Source organism: Pseudorca crassidens, chromosome 13, assembly GCF_039906515.1.
Source record: "Pseudorca crassidens isolate mPseCra1 chromosome 13, mPseCra1.hap1, whole genome shotgun sequence".
Classification (NCBI taxonomy): domain Eukaryota; kingdom Metazoa; phylum Chordata; class Mammalia; order Artiodactyla; family Delphinidae; genus Pseudorca; species Pseudorca crassidens.
In genome coordinates this window covers 26,994,011-27,019,572 of record NC_090308.1, presented here as the reverse complement: position 1 = coordinate 27,019,572, position 25,562 = coordinate 26,994,011, and the positions used below count along the sequence as shown (strand labels likewise).

Sequence of the window (25,562 nt, the reverse complement as noted above, 5' to 3'; positions counted from 1 at the left end):
TCCCCCAGTGGCTGTGGATTCTGTGGCAACGTGAAGATTTCTAGCACCTTCTCTCCCAAGAGTCACCAAGACTCAGTCAAGTAGAACAAACTTAACCTTAGTGTAGATTGCAAGCCCTAGTACCCCCCTTCCCTCTCCCACCTACCATTTTTTGACAATCCTTGCCAAGTGAAAAAGCAAAGTCCCCCCATCTCCTCTCTTCTTCTTTTCTCATTCTCTCCTTTTGTGCCTTAGCAGATTTGCTTTGCTTTCTATTTTGGAGACAATTCTTGGTAAAGACCAGGAAACTAAAAATCCACCCAAAACACCTTCTCCTTGGAAGACCTGGAGTAAATCTCTCTCTCTCTCTTTTTTTTAAGAAGGAAAGGTAAACTAAACAATTCATATTTATCGAGAATATACTGAGTGCCAGGATATGAGCTACAGGAGATAAAAGATAAACAAAACATTTGGGGAAAGGCTGGTACACAACTCAGACAAACACCAGCGAAATTAACACCAGATAAACTGACAGGTGCCAAGGAGGCTCCCATGGAGAGAGCATTGGTCATTCTAGTGAAGGACCTCATGGAGGGGTTGGCCTTGGTACTTGGACAACAGTTGGATTTTTATAAGTAGAAATTTTTTTAGGTGCATTCAAAAGAAAGACCAGAGGTGGGGAAAAGCTGGGTTCATTCAAAAGCTGAGTGCCTTCAAATCCTAGAGTGAATGTGCAGTGCTGAAGGGAGAGAGCTGCACAGTTGGAGGGAATGTAATCAGAATTGATGTAAAATTAGGCTGAACTTTTACTAAACCATGGGGATTGTTTAGAACTATACCAGGGGCTGTCTTGAATATCAGTTTGTCATTTACTCTGTAAAAAATAAAATGGAGACTCACTGAAGGCTTGTGTGTAAAGAAAAATACGTTTTCTCCTCCCTTGTTCCTTGCACAGCAAGTGGTTCTTCTTTTTAATATTAAAACTAAGCTACAAAGGAATGGCCAGTGATTCCCGGCTGTACAATGAAAGTGCGTTCTGTACCACTTCAACACCTTTAGTCCGATCTCCTATACCTAAGGGCAAGACTCCTTTAATGACATGCTTTATAAAAACCCCACATACTGCTCTTGATGTCCAATTCTATTTCAAATTGTTACATAGAAAGTCTAGGATCTCAATCTGATATCAATATAAAATGTATCATTATAACTCAAATTAGCTGATATTTATTGAGAGGGTTCAATGTGCTAAGCACTTTTTTTTTTTTTTTTTTGCGGTACGCGGGCCTCTCACTGTTGTGGCCTCTCCCGTTGCGGAGCACAGGCTCCGGACGCGCAGGCTCAGCGGCCATGGCTCACGGGCCCAGCCGCTCCACGGCATGTGGGATCTTCCCGGACTGGGGCACGAACCCGCGTCCCCTGCATCGGCAGGCGGACTCTCAACCACTGTGCCACCAGGGAAGCCCCTAAACACTTTTTATGTATAACCTTTTTTATCCCTCTTAACAATGTGGTAGGTTCTGTTAATTATTATTATCTTCAATTGACACGAGGCAGTGGAGGCACCAAGAAGATGCAGAAGTCCACATAGCTGTATGGGACACAGTCAGGTTGCAAAGCCACACAGTAGATTCTAGGGATCATCCCCCATAACCCTCTGCTGGAAGGCTCCCCACCACGCGCCCTGATGACGATGGCATCCTCCTTAGGCAGGTCTCCAGACACACTAAGGCTGCTGGGATCCTCTTTTTCATTGATTTATTCACTAAATAGATATGTATTGAGCACCTACTCTGTCAGGCAGTGTTCTAAGGGCTTAGCTCTGCCAGTGGAAAGGAAACAAACAACAAACTTCCTTCTTTTAAGGGACCTCTTCTCTTAGAGTATTTTCTCTACCACATTTGTCCCTCTTGATTATAGCGACAATTATTTAAGGGGAAATATTAGGTCTCCAAAATGTAAACAGTATTCTTGATACCACTGCCAAAGCATCTTAATCTTCATGTAAAAAATTAGTTTCAAAGACAAATAAATGATAATACCTCAGAGGGAAATGTTTTAAAAGATAAGTGTTTATCAATATATTGAAAGACAAGCATATTCTAGTCAGTTGAATATTCTCTTAATTGGGAATTGCCAAACACAAATAACCTGTTTTGAAAGAATTATAATAGAACCAAAAATTCCTAAAACAAAAGCTATTTGAGATGTAACTTTTAGTTTTTCTTCAGTGACTCATGACTTCTCAGAATCTTAGAATTCTTCAGAGTCAATTATTTTTAATAGCAATTATTACCTGGAACTTCAAAACAATCTTTGTGAAGACTTTAGCTTTCTTATGTGTAAACTTCCCATTTGCTGAACTTGCACAGGCTAGTGGTACCACCCGAGACTTTGAAAATAATCTAAAGCAGTGGGTTTTTATTTCAGCTGTTTGGAAATGACTAACAGAGTAATACAATGGATGAATTTCATCTAACATTAATAGTTGGGTAAGTAAAAAGCACCCACTATATGGAAATTAGTAAGATGTCACTATAGTCTTATGACAGGAATGTTCTCTTAGAGTATTTTTGAGCTACCTATTTAACAGCTCTTACCACCTTAAATCACCCATTGGTATTATGTTTTAAGTGTTTTAAATAGAGAAGATGAAGAGAAGGCACATTATACTCCTTTAAATGATAATTAAGAGGCTCTGATAACCATTTACCAATGATATTAATGGCATGAATATTAAGGAAGGGTGACTCAAGGTGATTTAAGGACAATTTAAATTGCATATGAAAGATGAAAACTTGAGCTGAAGTATTAAGGAATTCTTAAATTCCACTTCTTACATTGTGGAGTGGAATTTTAAATCAGGATGAGACATATGTGCAAATCATCAACAAAATAATATATATATATATTTTTAATTGAAGTATAGTTGATTTACAATGTCACATTAATTTCAGGTATACAGCACAGTAATTCAGATATATATATATTCTTTTTCAGATTCTTTTTCCTTATAGGTTATTACAAATTATCAAGTATAGTTCCTTGTGCTATACAGTAGATCCTTGTTGGTTACCTCTTTTCTATATAGTAGTGTGTGTATGTTAATTCCAAACTCCTAATTTATCCCTCCCCCACTTTCCCCTTTGGTAACCATAAGTTTGTTTTCTATGTCTGTGGGTCTAATTTTGTTTTGTAAATAAGTTCATTTGTATCTTTTTTTTAGATTCCACATATAAGCAGTATCTTATGACATTTGTCTTTCTCTGTCTGGTTTACTTCACTTAATATGATAATCTCTAGGTCCATCCATGTTTCTGCAAATGGCATTATTTCATTCTTTTTTATGGCTGAGTAATATTCCATTTTGTGTGTGTGTGTGTGTGTGTGTGTGTGTGTGTGTATGTATGTGTGTGTGTGTATATATATATATATATATATATATATATACCACATCTTCTTTATCCATTCATCTGTTGATGGACATTTAGGTTGCTTTTATGTCTTGGCTGTTGTAAATAGTGCTGCAGTGAACATTGGGGTGCATGTATTTTTTCAAATTATAGTTTTCTCTGGATATATGACCAGAAGTGGGATTGCAGGATCATATGGTAGCTCTATTTTTAGTTTTTTAAGGAACCTCCATACTGTTCTCCATAGTGACTGCACCAACTTACATTCCCACCAACAGTGCAAGAGGGTTCCTTTTTCTCCACACCCTCTCCAGCATTTATTGTTTGTAGACTTTTTGCTGATGGCCAATCTGACCATCACCAAAAAGTGATACTTCATTGTAGTTTGGATTTGCATTTCTCTAATAATTAGCGAGGTTGAGCATTTTTTCATGTGCCTATTGGCCATCTGTATGTCTTCTTTGGAGAAATGTCTGCTTAGATCTTTTGCCCATGTTTTGATTGGGTTGTTTGTTTTTTTGGTACTGAACTGTATGAGTTCAACAAAATAGTATATTGTTAAAAGAACATTAAACATTAAACAAAAGAACATTAAAATCACTTTGCTGTATAAAATTATGCCAAATGACAGTATCATGTGTGCACATCCCCTGATGCCAAACTTAGTCTTCCTTCTTGGAACTAATGAAAATCAATTTTGCTTTTATTCCCATCTTATGTCAATAAAATATAAGCTACACAAGGAAAGAAACTTTATCTTGTTCACTGCTGTATCCTAGTGCCCAGAACAATGCTTTGCACGTGGTAGGGGCTTGACAAATATTTGTTGAATGAATAAATATATTATTTAAAGTGTTTATTCAAAAAGACTTGTTACTATGGATGGCATATTCTATTTTTACTAAAGTTAATTTGTACATAATATGCTGACAACAGTGGCTGAAGGTTTGCGTTGTTACAAGAAGTTTTTCAAATAAGAGTTCAGTAAAGAGTATTTTCATGAAGACTAGCAACATTATGTGGTACAGCTACCATATTACATATATTCCATTCTAAAGTACTCGTATTTGTGACACAGCGTTAATACTTGAAATGCAATATATAGGATATATTTTAGCAAAAGGAACATATGTTCTTTGTAAGGAATAAAGAAAATTAAAACATATGCCTGGGGCTTCCCTGGTGGCGCAGTGGTTGAGAGTCCGCCTGCCGATGCAGGGGACACAGGTTCGTGCCCCGGTCTGGGAAGATCCCACATGCCGCGGAGCAGCTGGGCCCGTGAGCCATGGCCGCTGAGCCTGCGGGTCCGGAGCCTGTGCTCCGCAATGGGAGAGGCCACAACAGTGAGAGGCCCGCGTACCACAAAAAAAACACAAACATATGACTGAATCATCCTTTGCCCTTAAGCTGTATTTTCAAGCCTATAGCCTTCGTTAGTATGTATCATTTATAGCACCATTTCCCAAAGTGTGATGTACATACCAAAGGGTACACAAGAAGATCTTCTTGTTACAGGAAGATCTTTTCCTTTAATAGTTACATATTTATTTTAATGTACTAGGGAAAATGTAACTAGCACATCAAATCTATTTTTTATTGATACCAAATTAATACAAGATACACTTAAGTAAAAATGAACTCACTTGATTTAAAGAAAGGTACTAGGTACACAGTGGTGTAAGTAGACATGGTAAAGACCATAATAATGGCTGGTGGATGAATGAAACTGGGGGAGACTCTGACTTTAGTTCTTGCGTGGAGCAAGACACATCCTGCATCCTTATGAGGACCGTCTTACAAGACTGAAGTCTGTTGCTTTACCACCTTCACCAGCTAAGTTTTTATATGGTAGAATGGCTTTTAACCTTCTCAGACTCAGTGCTTCCATTTTATAGCACATAATTTATAATGTCCTCCTATACTATCTTGAAACGAAATCTGTAACCTACTTACTTGTTCACGTAAGTTCGAAAAAAAATCAATCTAAGGTCCTGGCTGTATTAGAAAGCAAAAGTACAATACAAGCAACATGTGACTTAAATCATGTTTTCAATATGTAAATCCTTGGGGATAATCACCTTAGAAGGCACAATGATGTAGTTAAATACTGCATCTCCATGCAGAATCGCTGTGAATGACAGCTCCTACTACAGACTGGCGCAAGGGTGTTACGTAGGTAACGCAATCCAACATCATAAGCAGTTTTGCCACTGGTGATTTCCCAAGATGGAGAACAACTTCTGATAGAGTCCTGCCCACCACCCCTCCCTGCCAAAATTCCATTCCTCCCTTAATTTGCATAGTAGTTGCATTCCTGAAAAAGGAATATTAAACTTTGCAAAAGAATATTTTGTGCTTGTATGTAAAACAAGGAAACAGGATTAGGTTCCAGGTTCAGATAATTATAAACAGACTTTTCACCTACATGAATACCTGAGTGGCCGTTGAAAAGTTGGAACAAGATACAGGATAACTCTTTGATGTGTGGAACTATCCCACACCCTTCAGCACATCCAGTGTTCCTGGCTCCCTACCACTGAATTCCGTTCAGGCTCTTTCTGTCGTTGTGGTGACCAAAAATGCCCCCAACATTTCCCAAGTGCCTCCCACGCTGATCTCATAAATCCAGTAGCGCTCCTGGGTTTCGCTGTTTAAGCTCTTCACCGCTAACTAATGGGTAGTCATTAATGCACTTTGAGCTTTCTGTTTATCAGTGATAGCATTTGGTTCTAAAGTATCTTAAATATAAAACATTAGCTCTATGGCTTCTAAAGCAACTATAAAAATATTCTATTTTATTATTATTACAGGAGTTTTATTGTTTACAGCTTGTTAACTGGAAAGTTTGTTGGCTTACAGTTGGTAAAGAATAAGTACTCAACGTAAATTTCAGAGAGTTTGTTGCTTTTACGAAAAATATTTCAGAGTTGGGGCTCCTAAAAGAATCTGAAATTCAATATAGCTAGAAATCTGGTTACTGAAAATCGGATACTTTCCGAATTATCTAAGCCTCCTAGGGCTGCAAATTTTGACAGCATAGCTTTAAAAGCAGATTCTTGGCATAATTTTGAGTGGGTTTTGACCAAGTCATGCTGAGAAATTTGCAACTGCAGCATTCATTGGGATGTACAAGAAAGAGAAAAAAAAAATTAATGAAAACTTTCCAGGGTGAGGGACCTTAAACTTAACTGAACTTCTGAACTTTACGCCCTGTTGTGATCTTTCTGACACTTTGAAGAATCGTTCTGGAGAGTCTCCAGAGAGCACACTCCTCACTCTTCATTCTTAAACAGTGTGAAATCTGTCAACCCAACCAGGTCATCAAGAGGGCAGAGTGTGACTTGTCATAGAGAGGGATGTTCTCTAGGACACTGAAGAAGCTGGGCAGATTTTGCTTTTTACCAAGAGCGAGACCCTGGCTTTTTGAGAAAGGGACTGATTTCTATACATTGGGAAAGCTGGCTTAGCACATACACTTGAATCAAACACAAGCTACCCAAGTGACATTTGACATCCATCCTCTTAATTCTTATCAGAAAGCTGATCATTGAAAACAACTAACAGAGCTTTATTTGCAGAAAATGAAAAGTTTAAAACACCTCAGCTGAAGCAGAACCTGATTTTTTAAAATTATTAATTCTATTGTGGGAGACAAAGAAACAATATCAGTTACTGAGAGGTGGGAACTCTTGATGCCTCTTCTTCTACTTGTTCTAGGTTTTTGTTGTTTTGGGTTTTTTTAACCGAGTTCTTTAACCTTTCGGTACTCTGTTTCTCTGCTTATAAACTTGGAATGAGGATAGCTATTATTAGTTCAGGGTTTTGTTGTCGTTGTTGGAGAACTGGGAACTCTGGGCAAAATTACCAAATCGATGAAGTTTTTCTTTGACTTTCACACCTTCTTTAACTCATTCCATTGTGCTAAATGCTGGGGATTAAAAGGTCATTAAGGCATAGCTCCTGCCCTCAAGGAACTAACATTTTAGTGGGTGAGAAAACAAGTAAATATGACAATTCTGCCGTGCATGAATAACTGCTTTGCTGAACAGAGAGGTGGGGTTGCTATGGGAACCCAGTGCAGAACACCAGCCACCACTGGGAAGGATGGAGAAGACTTTCCAACATCCTCTATCTCCTCTCTCAGCCTCTCCACCCCAACTTCCAGCTCTCCCCAAAGCAGAGGCTGCCCTTCTGAGATAGAACCCCAAGCTTGAGACTGTTCCTTCTGCCCCTTCCATCAGAATCTGTTTGATGTTGCCTATCTAATTGTGAACTAAGTCAACTAAGGTATTCATTGATTGGTTAAGTGACTCTTCCCAGATGATAGTTGCATTCTGACTAGGGCTGTCCTTACCCATTCCACTAATCTTTATTGAGCATGCACTGTGTGGATTAATTTCAATTCTTTTACCCAGAAGACTGATGAATGGGAAAACCAAGGCTTGAGCCTGGTAAGCTCACTATAGACCAAAGGCTCATTCCTTGGAATTACACTCTTTTATCACAGTCTGTTGGCTCTGCCTAGCTAGATAGCCCCACTGGCTGAGACTCCAAGTAGAGCGGTAGGATCGTGCTAACACGGCTCACCTACGTGAAGAAGGGACAAACGCTGGCACAAGCACCATCACGGCGTCATAGCCGCTCCTGGAGACCCAGACACCCTGAGGGCACTGCTTAGTTACCCAGCGACACTAGCTGCCTGCTAGAAGGGCAGTTGGAGGTCCCAAGAGAGTAGAGATATCACCCTCCAAAGCCAGGATTACAGTTTTCTACTATTACTGCCGTGGAGGAACAGGAGTGGGCTCCCCTCTTGACAGGGAACTCTCTGAGGGGAAGAGGCCATGTCATCATCATCTCTCACCCCCAACACCACCCAGCGTCTGGACCAAAGTAAACCCTTATTTAATGTTTGGAGAAGGAAAGGAAGGAAGAAAGAAGGAAAGGGAAAGGAAGGGGAGGGAAGGAAAAGGAGAGATGAGCTTTTGAGACAATCACGGACAGTCCTTCTTTGGGTCTCTCCACAAGTCCTTTAGCTGAACTGATTCCACAGCTGTCATGTCTCTGCCTTCCCTCCCTCTCTGCCTCTTCCTTCAGGCGCGTCAATTAAACTCTTCGCTCTGAGCAATCCAGTGCTAAAGAGGAACGATGGGGAAGGCAAGAGAAACCTCAGCACAGACACTTCATATACTTCTTCGTGCATTTCTTTGTCACTCCACTTTCACTCCTTGCCATTTGCATCTCCACAGCTCCTACTTGAGTGGGGTTTTCTACAGCTTTACCAGGTTGTACGTATATTCACTTTTTTTTTTTTTAACACAGGCTGCTATAAACTTGTTTTTAGAGCTCTGTGGACTCTATAGTCCTAAGAATAAGAACATATTTCTTACTGACTACTCTACCCCTGCAGTTAGGCTTCACCTCATCTGGAAGAACATGCAAGACCCAGTCCATTGCCAGGAAAAACATGACCTCATTGGTAGGAAATCGCAAACCCATATGGGACTCAGAGGGTGCTACAACAAATTCCTTACATTTCTTCTCAGATTGGCTTTCGTTAGTACAGAGACCACCTCCAATGGGTGCTTGTATGTCCCTCCTCTTTTTTTTTTCTCTACGCGGGCCCCTCACCGCTGCGGCCTCTCCCGCCGCGGAGCACAGGCTCCGGACGCGCAGCCCCAGCGGCCACGGCTCACAGGCCCAGCCGCTCCGCGGCATGTGGGATCTTCCCGGACCGGGGCACGAACCCGCGCCCCCCGCACCGGCAGGCGGACTCTCAACCACTGCGCCACCAGGGAAGCCCTGTCCCTCCTCTTTTGACCTCCCTTCTTCATTCCTTTTCTCCTGCTCTCTCCACCCTCTCCACCCTGCCACGTCCCCTACGTACATCCCAGGCACCATCTAGCCTCTATCCCTTGTGGAAAGATAGGCTTCTGACTCCGCCCAGGGCAAGGGGCAAAGTGAATCATCATATTCTTGAGCGTAGAGCCCACTAGACAAATAATCTTTCTCTTGCTCATATTTTCCACTTTATATGATAATTTCGAGGCATTTTTATATTGAAGTATCCCTTACCCACCACAGCTGAAGTAGAAACAAAAGTAATGAAGGTGATAACGAGGCCATCCCACCACCTTCCTCTGAGTAGTTGAGGGCAGAAACACTGTCTTGAAAATTCTGTGGATTCAAGTGCACAGTAGCTTGCACAGAGTAAGTGCTCAATGAATATCTGTGGGTGGGGCTTTCCCAGTGTTTACCACACTGCTTAGATCTAAGCACCAAGAGAGACTCAGAAAAAAACCAGCCAATTCATGCCTAAAGGACTTCATTTTCATTCAGTGACACCTACCAAAGGATATTAGATATTTATTAAATAACCATTCCTGGTTAGAATATTATTTAACATTATAGAGGTAATTAGAAATATTCAGAAAACACATAAAAGATAGATGTGTCTTCTAGAGGGAAGAAGACAGGAGAAAAGGAGAGAAAGCCCACGGGCCATGTGAAACAAGTGTAAGATTACGCTCTCAGACCACGTCGGAATCAGCAGACGCCCTTCAGGTAAAAATCCTAGGAGACTTTAAGGCCCGGCTCAGAAATGGTTAAACACGAGGCCTGTGTGCATCCTGTTACAGTTTTATTTTGAGCAGCCTGTTTGCCCAAGTACCTCCCACTCTTTCCCTTCCCCAGAAACTGCCGCTCTGTTCTATGTACACAACAAAAATGTTTGTCTTTTCCAAAGCTTGAGGTACTAACCAATGTCTGTGAATTTCTTTGTGTAATAACATAATAATCAAATCACATTTAAGTCAGTGTCAGTAATACATGTGTTTTCAATTTTAAAACCCACAAGTGATTTATTATTTACCTCCCAATATTCCATTTGTACATTTAGTGAGAGAAACAGGAAAGTTACATACAAAGAATCACTTCCAAGTTTTGCTATGAATTTATTCCTCTGGTTGTTTTCTGGTTATTTTACAGGTTGTCTTTCAATATTAGCCCTACAGTATTTCTCACTCTGACATTCCTGTTCAATGATACCGATTTTAATCTTCAACCTTTAAATCTTTGTTTTTAAAACACTTGTATTTAAAACACAATGTATGAATTACATTGAAATGTCCGTCTTTTGCTTTTGTTTTACTATGTTTTTAAAAAAGGAAGGAAATCTGAGATTCCTTGAGTACTGATGCATCACTGTGCCTCAGGGAAAATAGGATCCCGTGCTGGACTGCCACATGTCCCCTACCCTTTGTCCTTTCCTATAAAGAGCAGAATATAATGAACAGAGCATCTTGAAAGATCAGATAGACCAGGGTTCCAGTCCCTGCTCTGCTACTTATCAGTTGTGCAACTTTGGATAAATTAGTAAACTTTTCCAAATCCATTGCTTCATCTGTAGAATATACCTAGTAATACCAGCTTCACAATACCCACTTTTCTGAAAATTAAGTAGGATGACATATGTAAACTAACTAGTAGGTGCTCAATATTTCTTAGTCCCATCACCCCCTTGCCCCAAGCCCTGTTTTTGCTTGGAATAGGAGGCCAGGGGTGCTTGTTCTAGATTAAGTATATCAGTTATACCTTTGGGGACAGTTCAGGTACCCATGCAAGTGGACACTGGAATAACCATCTAAAACAATTCCTTCTTCTCTCTGATCTAACTCAATATGGAAATCTATAGCTTTCCATGGCCTGTTAATGGTGTCTTAGTGGGAGCGTTTCCTTAACAGTGTCCTACACCAAGAGCTGCAGGTGTGATTACAACTAAGATGCCACTGTAACCCACAGACAGCCATGTGCCGTAAGAGACAAATCTCAATGTACAAGTAAAAATCTCAAGCTTTACTAAACTAGAGTGGATATTTGCATTTAAAGAGTTATATTCCACCTTCATATAATACCCACTTGATTCAATCCATTAAATCAGAGGATTCACTCAAGTGAACTATAATTCAAGGCAGCTATCGTAACCCATAAAGAGAAAGGAATTCACTTAGATGAACTTCCTTTCCAAAGAATAAAATATAAATGATCCTTTTCCGAAAGCTTTTGGAGATCCATGTTCCTATCCAGGCCTCTACTGATGGATACACTTAGTACTAATCTACCACTATTCTAAAGATATACTTAAAATCATTTCAGAAAACCCAACAAATTCAGAAAAGAAATAGAAGTTCAAGTTCTTCTGCACAGGAGATCACCCTGTTATTTGTTGTGTAAGATGAATGAATCTTCCCTGCTCTGGACAATTCATTCAATTCAACAACTCTGTGGTGGTATCTATCATGAGAAAGACAATGTGCCACAGGAGAAAGGAAAAATAAAAAGTTTATATCTCAACCAATCACCTTATTCCATAAAGAATATGTGAGATATATAGATATATATAGATATATATACACAATGGAATATTACTCAGCCATAAAAAAGGATGAAACAATGCCATTTGCAGCAACATGGATAGACCTAGAGATTGTTATGTTAAGTGAAGTAAGTCAGAAAGAGAAAGACAAATACCATATGTTATCACTTATATGTGGAATCTTAAAAAATGATACAAATGAACTTGTTTACAAAACAGAAATAGACTCACAGATACAGAAAGAAAATTTATGGTTACCAACAGTGATGGGGTGGAAGGGGACAGGGAGAGATAAATTAGGAGTTTGGGATTAACATATACACACTACTATATATAAAACAGATAAACAACAAGTACCTACTGTATAGCACAGGGAGCTATATTCAGTATCTTGTAATAATCTATAATGGAAAAGATTCTGAAAAAAGAATAGATGTATATATGTGTATAACTGAATCACTTTGCTGTACACCTGAAACTAACACAACATTGTAAATCAACTATACTTCCATTTTTTTAAATGGTTAAAAATTAATAATAAATAATCACCTATTCCTTCATTCCCTCATTCAATGAACACCTTTTAAGCCAGCCACCGTACTGTACAAGACATGATCCTAGCCTGACAGGGCTTACAGTAGTGTGTGCAGCAACTGCTACATAGCAGGAGAGCTAAGAACGCAGGTTACTCCAATACCAACTGTAAAGCATTAGGGGGACTCACAGAGGATCTGAATGCATCTGACTGGGAAGTGAGAAGGAATTACTTGAGGTGGGCTATTGAAAGGCTGATGGCATTTCAATAGATGGAGATAGTATTCAACTGAGAAGGAGTATGGGAATCATACAGAAGTTTGAGGGACCTGGCAGGGGAAAAAACAGCAAAAACAGAGACCTATCTATCTGCAAGGGGACTGGTGGGAGACAAAAATGGAAAACTAAGTTGGCATCACATTGTGGAGGACCATGAATACCAGAATAAATATTATAAATATAACTAAGTAGACATTGGGGAGCCAGTGAAGAATTTGGAGTGGGGTGGGGGGTGCTGACATGGTAGGAGTTGAGCTTGGGGAATAAATCTGTCAGTGGTAGGTGAGAGAGATTGGAGGGGACAACTGGAGACAATCAGAGGGTTAGTCTACTCTCCTGGGGTGGGGAGTGTAGACCAGCAGACAGAGTGAAAGGCAAGGAGCAGACGTACATTACAACACACATTTGGAATTTCTGTAGTGAAATATAACAATCCAAACACATATCACCAGATAAAAGACCACACTTATTTTAAATATATGCTGAGAACTAGGGAGTTAATGCAGCAGTTTTTAACCTCTGGAGACTTAGAATCAACTGAAAGTTTGGTCACCTCAATTTGCTCACCACAAACCATTGCCCTCAAAATTTGGGATTTGCTAAACATTTCAAACTCTGAGAAGCAGAGGGTTCAATAAAACCACATTGTGCCTGGCACATATTTCTCCTTTAAAACTGAGGAAATTTGATCTGCTTACTAATTCATTTAAATTTCATTCAAACTGGGATTTTGAAAAACCTCTCTATTGCCCAGAGAAATCTTAAGAGCTTATTTTTAAAGACTTTTCCCCTCCTTACAAAAAGGAAATAATAGTTTTCCAACTATCCCTGAACCCCAGAAGTTAGAGATTCGTAATCCATGGGTTGGAATGGAATTTTTGGTAGGCAAAACAATAGACTAAAACCAGCACATTTTGCCAAAACCCAGTGCATTGGATGGTTGAGGAGGACAAGAATTTTGACCCTCTTGAATACTTTCTGAACACGTTTTCTAGAAATGAAGCAGCAGGTGTGGGTACAGTGAACTGGGGGAGTTTATTCTATGACTCATGTCAGCCATATTGGTCTTCTCTTCACTGTCAAGAACATAAAAGAGAAATGGCAATTTTTTTTTAATCTTAAAACAACAATTTATTATTGCTTATGAGTCTGAGGGCCAGCTGGGTGATTTGGTCCTGGCTGGACATCTGCAGTTGACCCTTCACTTTTGTTCATTAAAAAAGTTTTTTAAGTGAAAATATAATACACACACAGAAAAGTGCACATACCATGAGACTGCAGCCTGATAAATTTCCACAAGCTGATCACACCAGTGCAACGAGCACACGGATAAGCTACAGCACCCAAGACTCCCCTAGTGTCTCCTTTCAGGTATTTACCTTCCAAAAATAACCACTGTTCTCAATCTGTCACCATAGCTTGGTTTGGGAAATGGCAATTTTAAAAAATAAACATGGGAAATACAGATCAATGGCACAGGATAGAGCCCAGAGATAAACCCACGCACATATGGTCACCTTATTTTTGAAAAGGGAAGCAAGAATATACAGTGGAGAAAAGACAGCCTCTTCAATAAGTGGTGCTGGGAAAACTGCGCAGCTACATGTAAAAGTATGAAATTAGAACATTCCCTAACACCATACACAAAAATAAACTCAAAATGGATTAAAGACCTCAATGTAAGGCCAGACACTCTCAAACTCTTAGAGGAAAACATAGGCAGAACACTCTATGACATAAACCACAGCAAGATCCTTTTTGACCCACCTCCTAGAGAAATGGAAATAAAAACAAAAAGAAACAAATGGGACCCAATGAAACTTAAAAGCTTTTGCACAGCAAAGGAAACCAAAAAGAGGAAAAGACAACCCTCAGAATGGGAGAAAATATTTGCAAATGCAGCAACTGACAATCTCCAAAATTTACAAGCAGCTCATGCAGCTCAATATCAAAAAAACAAACAACCCAATCCAAAAATGGGCAGAAGACCTAAATAGACATTTCTCCAAAGAAGATATACAGATTGCCAGCAAACACATGAAAGAATGCTCAACATCATTAATCATTAGAGAAATGCAAATCAAAACTACAATGAGATATCATCTCACACTGGTCAGAATGGCCATCATCAAAAAATTTACAAACAATAAATGCTGGAGAGGGTGTGGAGAAAAGGGAACCCTCTTGCACTGTTGGTGGGAAGGTAAATTGATACAGCCACTATGGAGAACAGTATGGAGGTTCCTTAAAAAACTAAAAATAGAACTACCATATGACCCAGCAATCCCACTACTGGGCATATACCCTGAGAAAACCATAATTCAAAAAGAGTCATGTACCACAATGTTCATTGCAGCTCTATTTACAATAGGCAGGACATGGAAGCAACCTAAGTGTCCATCGACAGATGAATGGATAAAGAAGATGTGGCACATATATACAACGGAATATTACTCAGCCATGAAAAGAAACGAAATTGAGTTATTTGTAGTGAGGTGGATGGACCTAGAGTCTGTCATACAGAGTGAAGTAAGTCAGAAAGAGAAAAACAAATATGGTATGCTAACACGTATATATGGAATCTAAGAAAAAAAAAAAAGTTCATGAAGAACCTAGGGGCAAGACAGGAATAAAGACACAGACCTACTAGAGAATGGACTTGAAGATATGGGGAGGGGGAAGGGTAAGCTGTGACAAAGTGAGAGAGTGGCATGGACATATATACACTACTAAACGTAAAATAGATAGCTAGTGGGAAGCAGCCGCATAGCACAGGGAGATCAGCTTGGTGTTTTGCGACCACCTAGAGGAGTGAGACAGGGAGGGTGAGAGGGAGGGAGATGCAAGAGGGAAGAGATATGGGATCATATGTATATGTACAACTGATTCACTTTGTTATAAAGCAGAAACTAACACACCATTGTAAAGCAATTATACCCCAATAAAAATTTTTAAAAATAAAATAAAATAAATAAACAAGTTAGAAAGTAGAGCTAGAGAAACAATTCTCCTTTTGCCTTAAAGAAGACTCCTCTTCCTCTACCTCTTCCCACTCTGTGGCAGTGTTGAAGCAAAACTCTTCTTCTAGTGACAGCCATCAAGAAGTCGTGAGTATTTGTCATACGTAGAAGAGCTAATGATGTGCAGCTTTAATACATCTCTGTCCAAGACCTGAGTTTAGAAAACTTAAAATAACTTAGCTCCTTTTAACCCAAATTGATTTTCCAACTTCAAGTTAAATTTTAAGGTAATGATGAGTTTTCTTTTGGTTTGGGTTTGTTTTCCTTTTGTTTCTTTCCTTTTGTGTGTGTGTGTGTTTATTATTGTTAATGTTACGTTGTGTGTATTTTTGTTTGTTTTTTGATATCACAACTGATTTTCTCACTTTTCTATTAAAGACCTTAGAAAATGCTCCAGATTAAATTCTCCAGAAGGAATTTAATTTACATTTTATCTCAATCCAATTACTCCAGGATCTCAAAGGTCACTTGTACTGACTTTGTCTTAAATATATGTTGACCCACGTGAGAACAGTCTCCACACTTCATGTTACAGGAGAAATAATATCTTTGGTCATTATTAGTTTCTATGCACCATTTTCTGACTGCTGGCAATATGTACAGGAAAAATAAACAAATATGGTCATTTATGAGCACTGATGATTTTTGAAAGATCGGGATAGACATGGTATTTTCTTTTCTTTTTAACATTTAATACCCCCTTCACCCATTTCTCTCACCCCCACCCACCACCTCTGGCAACCACCAATCTGTTCCTTATATTTATGAGCTTGATTTTTTTTTGGATTCCACATATAAGGGAGATTATACGGCTTTGTCTTCCTCTGACTGATTTGTTCCACTTAGCATAATGCCCCTGAGGTCCATCCATATTGTCACAAATGGCAACACCATTTATTGAAGAGAATCTTTTCCCTGTTGTATAATTTTGGCTCCTTTGTCATAAATTAATTGACCATATATGTTAAGGGTTTATTTCTAGGTTCTCTATTATGTTCCATTGATCTATTTGTCTGTTTTTATGCCAATACCATACTGTGTAATTACTATAGCTTTGTAAAATAGTTTGAAATCAGCAAGTGTGATGCCTCCAGCGTTGTTCTTCTTTCTCAATGTTGTTTTTTCCTATCCAGGATCTTTTGTGGTTTTCAGATTGTTTGTTCTATTTCTCTGAAGGATGTCATTAGAATTTTGATAGGAATTGCATTGAATCTGTAGGATGCTTTAGGTAGTATGTAAATTGTAACACTATTAATTCTTCCAGTTGATGAGCACAGAATATCCTTCCATTTATTTGTCTCCAAATTTTTTTATTAACGTCTTGCAATTTTTAGTATACAGATTTTTCACCTCCCTCGTTAAATCTATTGCTCGGCATTTTATTCTTTTTAATTGTATATGGGATTACAATTGTATATGGGATTACAATTGTATATGGGATTACAATTGTATATGGGATTGTTTTCTTAATTTCTCATTCTGATAGTTTGTTATTAGCGTACAGAATGGCAGCAGATCTCTGTGTATTGATTTTTTATCTGGCAACTTTACTGAATTCAATTATTCTAAGAGTTTTCTGATGGAGTCTTTAGGGCTTTCTATATATATCATGTATCAAAATCATAATATCATTTCTATATTTTAAAGCATCTGGTTATTTTAGGAAGAAATGGAGACTTTAATGTCTAGAGATACTAATCTGTGAAAGCTGGGATTTGACTGAAGCACATGAAACTGAAGTCTTTAATACATGTTGAAATGAGCACTAGTCTCATTCAGCACCTCGTCAAAAAAACTAGAAGTCCACATTATACACTTTTGAAATCCACTGATATTGTTTTCTACACATAACCTCTTTACTAGGTTTTTTTTCATTTTTTTAAAGTAGTCTACTTAAAAATTATATCTACAGGGAAACTGCATCTTAGCATGTGGTTGTTTCAATCTTAAAACCCTCATGAATGTTTTCAAGAAAATTGCCATCCTGGACAACTCCACTAACCTTCCCACTTTGCAGGAATCCTGAATCCTAAACTAGTAGAATTGGCAATAAAAGAGAAAGAGCTATACTGTAAATCTGCTATTTGTGCTTCAGGGCCCCTAAAATCACACTAACTAACTTTTTTCATCTTTTTTAAAAACTACATATTTAAAACTAGAATCTCAACCTGATTTCTCCAAGACTCATCATTCTTGAACTTAAAACTGGAGCACAGACACAGGAAAGTTATTTAATTCCATCATCATATATTTAACACCTATATCTTGCAGTATATTGTGGAAATTCAAAGAAAACTAGCAGGAATCTGGCCTCTGAGAGCTTACAGCCTAATAAGAAAGTAAGATGTGTAAATAAATTTGCAGTCACACGGGGCACAATGTTATAGTGGAGGTCACTCACAGGAAATGGCAGTAGCAGGAGGACATGGTCCCTGGAACTCCGTTTGCGGGGTTGAGAAAATGATTTTAAAAGCTAAGGTACAGGGACTTCCCTGGTGTCACAGTGGTTGAGAATCTGCCTGCCAATGCAGGGAACACGGGTTTGAGCCCTGGTCAGGGAAGATCCCACATGCTGCGGAGCAACTAAACCCGTGCGCCACAACTATTGAGCCTGCGCTCTAGAGCCCTCGAGCCACAACTACTGAAGCCCACGCACCCAGAGCCCAAGCTCTGCAACAAGAGAAGCCACCGCAATTAGAAGCCCACGCACTGCCCCCGCTCGCGGCAGCTAGAGAAAATCCGCGCACAGCAACTAAGACCCAACAATGAAGACCCAATGCAGCCAAAAATAAATAAATAAATAAATAAATTTTTCCAAAAAAAGCTAACGTACAAGTGTAAGTTTTAGAATCACACTTTACAAATTGGCTTATTATTTTAAAATGATATTTCTATAAACTAATTGAGAGAACTGATGCAGATTAAAGCAACAAATTTTGTATGGAGCTTCCATTATGAGCAAGATTATGCACTAGATAGAAAGGGTTACAAAGTTTGATAAGATGGTTTCTGACCTAGAGGAGTAATAAGTTATTTATACCAATATCTCTATAGTACGACATATTTAAAATCCTGTAAGAATATAGAAAGCATATGAATAGCCACTAACCCAGCAAGGAATTTCATTATAATTATTATGATATAACAATTATATATAATTATATAATACTTACATAATATATAAGTATTATAATTATTAGTACAATAATTATCAGATTAGGGCATTTATTTATTTATTTATTTATTTATTTTGCGGTACGCAGGCCTCTCACTGTTGTGGCCTCTCCCCGTTGCGGAGCACAGGCTCCGGATGCGCAGGCTCAGCGGCCATGGCTCACAGACCTAAACGCTCCGCGGCATGTGGGATCTTTCCGGACCGGGGCACGAACCCGTGTCCCCTGCATCGGCAGGCGGACTCTCAACCACTGCGCCACCAGGGAAGCCCTAGGGCATTTATTAATAACATTATTTTAAGTATTCAGTAGAATTAATGCTCTGAAAGTATTGATATTAGGTTTGTGGAGTTGGGTGTCCATGTTTGCTTGAAGCAAGTTCTGCTCATTTAAACCTAAAAGCGCTTTTTTCTTACTATCACCTGAGCTACTTCTGCACCAATTACTAACTATTCAAATTCTGGGAACAGTAGATATAGACATTGCTGGAGAACTATGTATACAGTCGACAGAAACAGCCTCATCATATAAGTGTGCTTATAACTTTTTTTATCCCAGATACTTATTCTAGGTTTAAGATTTCTCCAAGTACCAAAATTTATCAGCCCCCCGTAAAGAGAATATGACATAGAGAAGATACTCAAAATGAAAATAATTTTTATTAACATTTTTTGCATTTAAGCCGACCCCAACTTGTGAAATTTAAAACTTACCATATCAGCAGTGCCAATATAAACTTCATAACCCTAAAATTAGTTTCTAAATAGTGCAGAAATGTGTTAATATGCACAATTTGTGAAATTTGTAAAAGAACAAGTAAACAGAAAATGAATTTCACAATCAGGGTCAATGTGCACATAGATTAGGCAATGAAACATTCTGGAGCACCATTTTATAACTGTTCCAAATGAGACTATGGAGACCCATAGCCTGTAAAACAACAAAATCCAAACAAAAAACACCATTAAGATAGCTGTGAATGCCTTTAAATAATAAGGGTTTAATTATATAAAAGTATTAAATAAACCCAGTATTTTATTATTACGTACATTGTTAAGATTCTTTAAATTTTTGCAAGCTGATTTTAACTGAACTATCTGCAAAATTTAGCTTAGCTAATCATTTAAATTTCTTTCCAGAAATGCCTATCACTTACCCCTAATAATAAAAGCAAAAATATGCTAGTTATTCACTGAAAGTCCTTTTGGAAACAAATGTGTCAGGTCTTATTCAATAACTGTATAAAACATTTTGGCACTTCGAAAAGTAATACTTAGGATTATTATACAGCATGGTGATTTATTCACAATTTGTTCTTTATATGGATTTTTTCTCCCAACTATACCTTCAGTTTATATCCTACTTTTCCGTTATCTCACAGCACAAAATGCTCCCTAAATGACAGTTGATAAATTAGTTATCAGTATTGTTTTAAAATAAATTTATTTTTCTGTCATTATGGAATGCTCTTCTTCTTTAGAGAGCTACCTTGAGGATTTTATTTTTCATTTAGCTTTATGAACGTCCTGACATAAGAAAATTAAGCCCTATTGTTTTTATAAATGGTCACCCAGCATCACTTCTGAATTATTTTCTTGTGCATTAAGGAATAACCCAGATAGCAGTACTAAATGGCATAGTCATGACTTGCCTTGGTATTTTAGAAAATATTGGCCACCAATGAATACTGTAACTTGGCAGATATCTACCTGCTCATCTCAGACAATAAGTTTGAAATTGCACAAGTAACAATACACATCATTACAGCTAATTGGTTCCAAAACTTTGAAACTCTCACGGTGAATGACATTATATGCTACATTTTTTTAACCTACACACTACCATAAAAAATTAAGTATGAGAAGTTTTTATAAATAAATCTATCTATACATAGATTTATTTCAATATTAAATATATTTTACATTATCTGAGCTTTTGCTGCAAAGATGCAAGACAGGGCCAAAACTAGGTTGGGACAAGTGAGGCACTTATCTCAGGCTCAAAATTTTAGAAGGTACCAAATAATTCAGTAATTAAAATATTTCATTTTTTAACATAATATTTTTAAAATAAAAATTAGGACAAAAAATATCAAAAATTGAAATAAAGATTGAAAGAGATATACATTATCATGTTGGTAGACTATCATCTATTTGACAAGCTGAAAATAATAAGTAGGGAAGGAGAGAATCTTGCTGTTTTCCTCTTTGATTAAGGAAAGAAAACGGCTCTCAACTTGATATCTCCAGCTCACAGCATCATTAGATTAGCAATATTTGAGTCAAAATGATAATTTTAGTGGCTAAAAACCATTGTTTCCTATCACCTATACTTACTGTATATGACAAGTGTCATTATCTTAACTATGACTCTGCTTAAAATATTATACCACCTGCAAAGCTGAATGGAAGTTGACAAAGAAATAATCCATAATTTCAATTTGCTATGTTCGTGGCATATTTCCATAATCCAGTCTTAAGTTGCTTGCTTTACATTCTATTATGTAAACACAGCATGCTCTCAGCCACATAGGAGATTCTCTTTTAGTATTTTAAAATTGGGCGATTTTCATAGACTATAAAAAAAAAGGAATAGATCATTGTATGGATATTTCCTTTTAGGTTTACATAACACAGGAATAATTAATTTCATTTCTTTACTGACACACTTGATTTCATTCTATATAGTTCTATAATAGAAATATCGCCAAGTTTCTTTGCTCCCCTACGTAGCAAAACTCCTTGAGAGCTGAATATACTCCATGTCATTGCCTCAGATTTTTCCCTTCCCATTCCCCCTCTTTTTAGACTCTATTACAAAATAACTTCAGATTTATAGAAAATTTGCAAAAACGGAGCAAAGAACATTCATATACCCTTTACCCAGATGCACCAATTATTGTATTTTGCCCAATTTGCCTTGCTGCTACTTTCTTCGTAACCACTTGAGAGTTTGTTGTACACAGCATGCCCCTTTATCCCTAAATATTTCAGCATGTATTTTCTAAGAACAAGGGATTCTTTCATGTAACCACAGTTCAGCTATGCAATTCAAGACATTTATAGATAGGATATTATTATCTCATACACAAGTCCATATCCAAATTTTACAAATTGTCCTAATAATGTCATTTATGGAAATTTTTTTCTGATCCAGGATCCGGTCTGGAGCCGTGCATTGCATTTAGCGCACTATATCTGGTATCCATTATTATGAAACAATACCTGAGGTTCTCTTTGCCTTTTATGACATTGACTTTTTTTTAAGAGTACAGGCCGAGTGTTCACTTATAGAGTATGCTTCAGCTTGGGTTTTTCTAATGTTTTCTCTTTTGGGGGATGGGATGTGCATTTGGGGCAGGAACACTGAATAGGTGATGTTGTGTCCTCAGTGAATTACATCAGGAAGAGTAAGATGCCAGCTTTTCCTATGACCGGTGATGTTAACTTTGAATAGTTAGTGAAGATGGTGCCCCCTCTATATTTGTCCATTTTTTCTTTTCCGATTAATAAGTTATCTGTGAAGAGAGACTTTGATGCTATGTAATTATCCTGTTGCTTTTTAAGCTTTCACTTAACAATTTTATTGTCCATTAATGATCTTGGCCTGAATCAGTTATTACTATAAAGGTTGCAAAATGGTAACTAACTCTTATTATTTCTTCTACCTTATTGGTCAGCACTCATTGCAAGGAAGAGCTTTCCCTTATTTATTTACTCGCTTGCTTACTAACGGTATGGACTGCTGGAGTCTTCTTTCAGTCGATGGTTTATAATCCACTCTTCTATTATCCATGCTGAGTTTCAGCTTTTCCCGTATTTGTTCAGAGGGACCCCCTTCACATTGTCTCCTCTGTCATTTTTCTATGAGCCCACCATTTTTTGAGCTCTCCCTTATTTTCTGGCATTACGAGAAGTTACAGTTCATCTTGATTCTGCCTGCCCGAGTCCTAGACTTGGCCATTTCACCAAGGTTATCTGGTTCATTTTAGTGATAACTTGTATTTAAATAACAAAATTTGAGTGCTAGATGTGCCTGTAGCTACTGGGTGTTGTTGCTTCTAAACATACAATAACATGTGCTCTTTTCAGGGCATAGTTCAATGAATTTTGACAGATGTATACACCCATGGTCAATTCTCAGTCTTCATTATACTTGATCTATTAGTAGCATTTGAAACTGAGGATCAAATATTGCCTCCTTGCAATATTGTCTTCACTAGGCCTCCAGGAAATGATACTCTTGGTTTTCGTCCATCCCCGCAGGATAACTTCTTCTCAATCTCCTTTGGTTCTCTCTACTCTTCTCCACATCCTTTTAAGTTGAAGTACTCCAGAACTCAGATTCTGATGCTTTTCTCGTCTGTAGTTACACTCCCTCCCTAGGTTAATCTCATCTGACAACTCCCAAATTTGTATCTCAAACCCAGTCTTCTCCCCCAAGCCCTGGATTTTTATATCCACTTACTTCTACTTGACATCTTCACCTGAATCTCCAATTGACATCCAAATGCAACATGTACAAAACTGAAATCCACCCACAGCTGCTCCACCTGTAGGCTTCCCCATCTCAGGTGATGGTAGCTCCATTCCCCCAGTTATTTAGGCCAAAAACTTGAAGGCACTCAAAGTATATTCAGAATCCCTCCACTTCTACTCTCCACTGTTCCCCCCATGATCTAACCGGCCGTCATTTCTTGCCTGGATTATTCCAATAGCTTCATAACAGACCTCACTGCATCAAAGCTTGCTGCTACAATCTCTTCTCAACACAGAAACCACAGTGACCCTTTTTAAATGTTAAGTGTTTCCATATTACTCTTCCTCTCAAAACTTTGTGGTGGTTTCACATTTCACTGACAGTAGAGCCCAAGCCATCACAATAGCTTTCAGGGCATAATTCTCACACACACACCCATTTTGCTCTATGACCACATCTCTTACTCCTTCCTCTTCCTTTCCTCCCCATCCACACTGAACTGCTGCTCACCCCACATGCCAGCCAACCAAGCACGTTCCCACTCTAGGGTTATTCGAGCTGGTCCCTCTGTAAGGAAGGCATTTCCCCAGATATCTGCTCGGCCAGCTCCTTCATCTCCTTCAATTTTGATCAAATCGTAGCCTCTAATGAGGCCAACCCTGACTACGCTAACACAGAACCCTGGATCCCTCATTCCCTGCGTTTCTTCCTTCACCCTTTCACATACCAGCTTCTAATACATTTTTATACATTACTTCTTTTTTGTTGTTTATTGTTTATTGTCTATCTCTCTATGTTAGAACGCAAGCTTTTGAGGACAGGGATCTGTGTTTTGCTCACTGGAGGATCTAGAACTGAGGGATCTCACCAAGCATCTAGAACAGTGCCTGTTCCTTAGTAGCACTCAAAACTTTTTTTTTTTTTTTTTTTTTGCGGTACGCGGGCCTCTCACTGCTGTGGCCTCTCCCGTTGCGGAGCACAGGCTCCGGACGCGCAGCCTCAGTAGCCATGGCTCACGGGCCCAGCCGCTCCGCGGCATGTGGGATCTTCCCGGACCGGGACACGAACCCGTGTCCCCTGCATCGGCAGGCGGACTCTCAACCACTGTGCCACAAGGGAAGCCCAAAACTTTTTTTTTTTTTTTTTGGCCATGCCAAGCAGCTTGCAGGATCTTAGTTCCCCGACCAGGGTTTGAACCCGGGCCCCAGCAGTGAAAGTGCCGAGTCCTAACCACTGGACCATCAGGGAATTCCCTCAAAACATTTTTTTTTTTTTTTTTTTTTTTTTGGCTACGTTGGGTCTTCCTTGCTGTGCACGGGCTTTCTCTAGTTGCAGCGAGCGGGGGCTAGTCTTCGTTGTCATGCACGGGCTTCTCATTGCGGTGGCTTCTCTTATTGCGGAGCATGGGCTCTAGGCACGCGGGCTTCAGTAGTTGTGGCTCAGGGGCTCTAGAACACAGGCTCAGTAGTTGTGGCGCACGGGCTTAGTTGCTCTGTGGCCTGTGGGATCTTCCTGGACCAGAGATCAAACCCGTGTCCCCTGCATTGGCAGGCAGATTCTTAACCACTGCACCACCAGGGAAGTCCCCCCTCAAAACATTTTTTTTAATGAATGAACCACTTTATCCTGTACCTTAACTTGATAAACAAATAGAAATGCGTGAGAAGCCATCAGTAGAATTGAGTCTATATATGCCATTTTTAATATTGATGTGAGCCTAAGCACCTAACTTCAGTTTACGCCTCTTATCTCCTTATGTTTTTGTTTACATCTCCCCACACATGAAATCTAGAACCATTTTAAAAATAAAAAGAATTTTAATCAGGTGGCATTTTCAGAAAGTAGTAGGTGTTGTCTGCCCTGAATTAAGTCCTTGCGTGCATAATTAATCCAAGTAACGAACTGAGTTTGGTCACTCCCTGCCCTTGGGGAGTGCCACATTGCTAAGGAGACCCTTGCCCATTGATTCCTGGGCTTCTAATATCCACCGTGATTTTGAGTTCTATAAAGGAAAAGGGGACATGGGAGGAGGCACGAGAGAACCCAAAATTTCTTTGTATATGAACTGTACGTTTTCCTACTAGGACTGTTCAGTTGACTCCAGATCTGAAATTGGCAGCAGACGTCACTTATGTGGCTGAGTGATTCATAGAATTTCAGCTGAGATGAGACATACCTTGACAGACATTCAAATAATGTGCTTGGGGTATTTCTGGACAAGCAACAGTCAAGTTTTAAAAGGCACATGTGACAGGAGTATTAAAATATCTGTACTGACAGGATCAGATTTTTATGGCCACCAGTAAAAGAGAAT

General features: G+C 38.8%; 2 protein-coding genes across 9 annotated transcripts in view; one reads left to right on the top strand and one right to left on the bottom strand.

Moving 5' to 3' along the window:
- The window catches only part of MTFR2 (mitochondrial fission regulator 2), a 221,040-nt gene that overhangs the window by 100,146 nt on the left and 95,332 nt on the right, over positions 1–25,562 (bottom strand). The gene's annotated exons all lie outside the window — the stretch shown is intronic.
- Positions 1–25,562, top strand: part of PDE7B (phosphodiesterase 7B) — a 339,359-nt gene that overhangs the window by 266,074 nt on the left and 47,723 nt on the right. The gene's annotated exons all lie outside the window — the stretch shown is intronic.